General features: G+C 43.8%; 1 pseudogene across 1 annotated transcript; it reads left to right on the top strand.

Annotated features, from left to right (window-relative positions):
• Positions 1 to 4,203: 4,203 nt before the first annotated feature.
• On the top strand, positions 4,204 to 5,522 carry LOC144827961 (xaa-Pro dipeptidase pseudogene; annotated as a pseudogene). The gene has a single exon (XR_013610395.1). The product of XR_013610395.1 is annotated as a xaa-Pro dipeptidase pseudogene (transcript).
• The last annotated feature ends 1,022 nt before the right edge of the window (positions 5,523 to 6,544 follow it).

The raw sequence follows: 6,544 nt of genomic DNA, 5'->3' as shown, positions 1-6,544 counted from the left end.
TCACCTATTGTAAAACTCTACTGAAAACGTCCATATAGTGAGCTCTCGATTTATAGTGAGTCCTTTTGTTAATGCATGAGCCTGCCTGTATGTGAAACATGTAAATGCAAGAGAGTGATCTCTTGGAGAGGGTGGAATGTCCCTATTGCTTCTGAGGGTTGTGGTCTCCTGCTACCCTTCACAGCAAACATGCACTCTGTGATAGTCTATGTCTACCCTTCTATAATTCTATTTCAAGCACTGATTCCAATACATTAAAAGAGATGTTTTTGAGGAAAGGGTAAATCAGACTTTTACGTCAGCAATCGTCATGCCACAGTGGGAAAGAAGGCAAGCTGTGGGGGTCACTTGACGGGGTCGAGAAAGGAAGGCAGTCTCAAGATATGTTAACAGTTTCGTCTGAGCAAGCTCTTCATGGCATTTCACGCCTCAGGAGCCAAGATACAGAAGCAGCCGCACTGTAGATGCTCACTTCCGGTAGGTAAAGTTAGCATAAGTATGAAAACATGGCCGAATGCCTCATATGTGTAAATACAGTGCTACGTGTGTACAAACTCTCTGAACAGGAGGCATAACATGGAGGTGAGGAAATCTCTTGGTCAATAGATGTGTTCATTGCAGGCATGGTAGTGCTGGTGATTGGAGGGACAGGGCTGGGCAAGGGAGGAGATGTGGGTGACTTTGTCAAGAAAATTATGTCTTTCCACTCCTAGGTATTCCCCTGCATAATGTATTTGTGTCATTCAATCAAACATGTTTATGTGTGAATAATAGAAAGCACATGTAGCTTATGTTATTATTTTCTTCGAAGTGATAGTCAAGCATTGCTTGAATATATTCAATGTATTTAATCTAAGTGCGGACTTTTTTGTCTTGTATTATTTATTATTGATTTTTGATGAGAGGGTTGTTAGCTATGTGTCTCGTTTATTGTTGTTCAAAAGAACAATGTCTTGCAGAATGAAAATAAGTGAAAAAGCATCATTGCAATCTCAGCTAATTGTTCATATCACCAATTATATTTTAGGGCTATTGGGAGGCACTTAGCCATTGCCTCTCTGCTGGTTGAACTTATAAGTGCCGCTGGCCCCTAGAGACAAGAATAGCAGGCTTTGCGTTTATATTGAAAACAAGCCATATTGTTCGAACAGGAATGCAGTTGTCAACCATCTCTGAAACTCGAAATAGTTTTTTTTTCTGCTGTGCTAGAATAAGCATAGTGCGTAGAAGTAGCAGAATAGGGGTAGAATAGTTCTAAATGTATAATTGCAATCATTGTTGGCGTTCTGTCTCTTGTTCACGCTTTCTGTAAATGTAACTGCTTCCATTTTATTTGTCTTTATTGTGATTGCAATTTGTGTGCTTTTAAATTTATGATTTTAATATAAATCTTTAAAATGCATTCCTCTAGACCTAGTGTTCTTGAGCGTGTTATTTCTTAACGAAAGTGGGTTTGAGCTTCCACTAAATATCCCTGTACTATCTCATGGGATTTATCGTTACCTGAAACACACTTCACTCGAATATTACTCAGTTGGTTGTTGGGTGGTTGCAGAAAAAAAAGTTTTTTTTATTTAGGTTGACACATTTACTGAGTCCTTAGTCCCAGAGAGTTTAGAAAAACAAACTCTGCCATTCTAGTACAATCTAGAAAACGGCTCATTTGACGCACGTCTGAGGGGCATAGATTTTCTAGGCCCGGGAATAATTTTGGATGGCACAGTCAAGAGACCACATTTTACAAATAGTGAAGACATCTATCCTTTGTAATACTGGGCACCTCCTTCAGCTTAACTAGGTACTTCCATTTACTGTAGGTTTGTCAAGTGCTAGACCTATAAAAGGTTTTTCTCCATTTTGATTTCTGTTTCTTGACTCTCATATTTGTTGATTCTGTTTATTGGAAATGGTGCAAGCTCCTATTCCGATAGGTCCAAACTACAGGGCACCAGTCACACACCTTCTCCTTGGTAGGGGTGTACCTAACACGAGAGTGAGATAACGTTTGTTGTTAATGCATATGCTGCCTATCCTTATGAATGTTTTTACTCATGGGTGGAGTTTGATCCTTTAACCCCTTCGATGCTGATGACGGCCCCCAGCCGTCATGCATCACGGGGCTCGTGTGCTGATGACGGCTGGGGGCCGTCATAAACCTACCCACTTCGAAAAACGCCACACAGGCGCAGAATCGCGGCAGCAGCTATATAGTGAACTTGCGATTCTTATCTGCCTAACGCATCGCATGCTTTACTGCTGTTTGCAGAGACGGTCGTTGCAGACTTCCCAGGCTCTGTTTCCTAATCGTTGTGTCAGGACAGAAATAAACGAACAGTAATTCTCTTGCTGCAGGAACACAAGCCACGCTGCTTGAAGAGGAGCATAAACAAATAAACAAACTTTTGAAATTTAAAGGCACCTTTGTTTAAAAGCTGTAATTACCCTGACCCCCAGTGTCAGGCCAGGTCGTCCTGAAAAATGCAGAGGCAACAAGATATAAACTACTGTCCCATAAGAGCATTGAATGGGATCTTCTGAAAGTGGAGTCCAGGGGTTTGACTGACAGCTCCGCCCCCTTCTTACTCGGTAGCTAGCAAAACCGAGCTCGTGCTTCGGAAAGTCACCTTTTCTGATCACTTTCAGGTGCCGTAGTAGAAGTGATGAAACACAGGTGTCAGCTCTCACAATCCTTCTGTTGGGCAGGAGTATAGTGCCTCACGCCTCTGCACACACCTTCTAGGGTTACAGCGCTCACAATCCTTCTGTACGCCATACTTCCGGTACCCTCTGCCTGCCCGGCTCTAAGCCACAGCCCCCTACTCCCTGTCCCGGGAACCCCACCACTGCCCGTCACTTTCTCTGCTCTCTGCCCTCTCCTGCTCTCACCCGGTGCTTCTGGTGCCCTCTGCCTGTCCGGCTCTAAGCCACATCACCCTGCTTACTCCCTATCTCTACTCTTTGTCCCACTCTCACCTCCTGCTTCCGGTGCCCTATGCAGGTCCGGCTCTATGCCACAGCACCCTGTCTCTAGTCTCTGCTCTGCCCCTGCTATCACCCTGTGCTTCTGGTGCCCTCTGCCTGTCCGACTCTATGCCACAGCAACCTGCTCCCTGTCTTTACTCTCTGCCCCCCTTCCCCCCGCTCTCACCCCGTGTGTCCAGTACCTTCTGCCTGCTTAGCTCTCTATGCCACAGCACCCTGCCTCTACTCTCTGCACCCCTGCTCTCACTTTTTAGTTATGTTTTATATTATTGTATGTGAAAGTTTTAACACATTTATTAGAACTTTCACATGCAATAATATAAAACATAACTAAAAACTTAAAAGATCCCGAAGGCGAGACCTATTGGCTATGCCAATGCTTGTTCCACTTAGGGAATCCTCAGCGACTGAAATGGCTTTAGGCAAAAGAATGCAGCAGAACCACTTGTGACCTCTTTTGCAGCCCAGCCAAAAAACACAGTGCTAGCTGCAGACTTTTCTGTCAGAGAGCCTTATTGGGTCTTGTCAGTGCTCCTTAAATTCCTTTGTGTTTATGTATTATGTGCGCTGTGTGACTAACTATTCTGGTTGGCATAAAGGTGCCTAAAATTTGATGTCAAAATCACGGATATGATTTCTGAACACAGACAAAGTAAACATTTTGCGAAAGGGGTTCCTCATTGAACCCACACTCTACCCTATCCTTTCCAAGAGCTCCAGATGCCTTAACCCTCTCATCTTTTCCACTCGGGAACATTGCAGATTCTACTAGGTAGTAAATTCAGCCTGCTGATGTCAAATGTCTCCTGTAATCAATGTATTGTATCATGGACTACTGTGAGGGTCGCCGAATACACAACGTTTTACCCTCCACAACAAGTTAGATGCTCCAAGAAGGTTGTAATTAGGGCTAAGCAGGATATATTCTGAAATTTGCTTTTCATAGTGGTATATGACGCCAACTGTGTAACAAATAAGTTCTCCATTCGGGTATCAGTACCCAGCCATTGCAGTGCGAGAAACTCCATTTCCCTGAAAGCTTTCAGAGCAGTGTAAAAAAAATGCAACAAATAAGTTTCCTTTGCCTGCCAAATGAAACTTCCAGGCAGTAATTGTGTGATTACAGCATTCATGTTGCTGGCTGTGATTAACTGTTGAGTCTCGTTAAGCACCGCTGTGGATACGAAGATAGGGGCTCCGAGTTTGGCATGAGATGCAACCATGTGTAGAGGACCATACTTTTGGCTGGGGAATGAAACCCATAAGGTTCCAGTTGCGCTCTTTGCACGAAACAGAAACCGGCTTCTAGCAAGACTGAGAGCGAACAAAGATGTCCAGAAGAATTCCATTGTTATGCTGCAAGGAGGGGAAGAGACCCAAAGATACTGCACAGATACTGGGATTATTTTTCGCCAGGAGTCTTTCATTCATTGGACCTTTGGAGTAACAGAAGCAGACTGCTTCGGTGCTATTGATGTCGAAACAGGAAAATCGTTACTTTTTGTTCCCAAACTCCCCGAGAGCTATGCAGTCTGGATGGGAAAGATTCACCCACGGGATTATTTAAAAAAAAAAAAGTATGAAGTGCACTATACAGTTGAGATTTCCAGTGTCCTGGCATCAAGGAACCCGTCCGTTCTTCTTACTCTGCGTGGCATTAATACCGATAGTGGAAATGTCTGCAAAGAAGCTTCATTTGAAGAAATTAGCCAATTTCAAGTGAACAACAAAATTCTTCATCCAGAAATAGTGGAGTGCCGTGTAATTAAGACCGACTTGGAGTTGGAAGTCTTGCGCTACAGTAACAGGATCTCCAGCGAGGCCCATAAAGAGGTTATGAAAGCGGCTAAACTGGGGATGAAAGAGTACGAATTGGAAAGCCTGTTCCTGCATTATTGCTATAAACGTGGAGGCATGCGGCACACGTCATACACTTGCATATGTGGCAGTGGAGACAACTCATCCATTTTGCATTACGGGCATGCTGGCGCCCCAAATGACAAGACCGTTGTTGATTGCGATTTGTGCTTGTTTGATATGGGAGGAGAATATCACTGCTATGGGTCAGACATCACCTGCACGTTCCCTGCGATTGGAAAATTCACTCCTGATCAGAAGGCCATCTATGAAGCTGTGCTTCATTCATCACGTGCTGTCATGAAGGCAGTAAAACCAGGTGTTGCCTGGCCAGATGTGCATCGTCTAGCAGACAGAGTTCACCTGGAAGAACTGACCAAAATTGGCATTTTGAAAGGCAACGTGGATGACTGGTGAAAGTTCATCTGGGTGCAATATTTATGCCACATGGTCTGGGACATTTTCTTGGCATTGACATGCATGATGTTGGAGGCTACCCAGAGGGAGTTGAACGGAGTACGGAGCCTGGTCTCAAAAGCTTGCGTACTGGACGGATTCTTCAGGAAGGCATGGTGCTAACAATTGAACCAGGAATTTACTTTATTGATCACTTGCTCGACCAAGCACTGGCAGACCCCGCACAATCCCATTGCCAGTGTAAAGTTCTAAACTTGCTAGATTGATTCAGACATTGGCTCTGAGCAGCCGTCTGTGTCTGGCGTTTCTTGCAGAGCTACAGTGTTGTGATAAACTTCTCCTATGCACAGCCTTTCAGCAACCTCTGAAATGCAAGAGCGCATGAATTGGTGAAATGCAGATGCTGATATTTACAATGTGAACATTACTGAATATCTGTTTTTATAAGATGATCATCCCTCTAAGGTGATTCAGATATAAACTATGCATACTGTGTAACTGCTTTCTTTGATTAACTGTCGATAATCACGTTCATCTGGATAGGCTGCTTCTGCTGATAGCACTCATAACGTTGTTGGAGGAGTTATTGCTGTGTGGGTTATGTGACGCGTTTGCAAAAAGGCATGAATTGTTATTTGTTATTATTATCATGTATGTGTTGACTTTGAGAGAAGGCGTCCAGTGTAGTTCACATGAAAGCTGAGTTTGATAGCTGCGCCGATGGTAGCAGAGGGATCAATTTTGCATTTTTTACAGGTTTCTCAAAATGTAGATCACTTGAATATTAGGATCATGGCGGTTCTGCAACTTTTCAACTAACTTATTTCTAGTCCACCTCTGTAGCCAGATCTTCCAGTTTTAAAGAACGTTGCTTGATTTCTGCCACTGCCAAGCCTATGCGTCACTGTGAGAGGCTTAATGCGCTGGACGTCTCTGGCAAAGTTCAAGTGACACTGCGAGCTCTGAAGGTTAGAGGTCACTTGCAACATTCAGACAAGGTCTCTGCATCACTAGTTTGTTTCACACCTATAGGCAAGACCACCAGAATTATGCGATTCTGTTGCCGCAGCGTTTTCTGCGTTAATCGGGGATTAGTAAGGTTAAATATTTGCCTTAACGCCGTTACCATGTGTAAAACTGTCAAAGTTATGAAGTAATACTATCAGAGTGTGGCACATTACACTGCACAATTTGACTTTTCTTGATACATAATCTAGCCAACCCTGCCACATACTTTGGTCCTTCCCTGCCACATAAGTCCAGTGGCCTTGTCTCTAGGTGTTGCAGT

Source organism: Lissotriton helveticus, chromosome 4_1 (assembly GCF_964261635.1).
Source record: "Lissotriton helveticus chromosome 4_1, aLisHel1.1, whole genome shotgun sequence".
Classification (NCBI taxonomy): domain Eukaryota; kingdom Metazoa; phylum Chordata; class Amphibia; order Caudata; family Salamandridae; genus Lissotriton; species Lissotriton helveticus.
The sequence above is the reverse complement of the archived record's forward strand: the minus strand, read 5'-3'. Positions and strand labels throughout refer to the sequence as shown.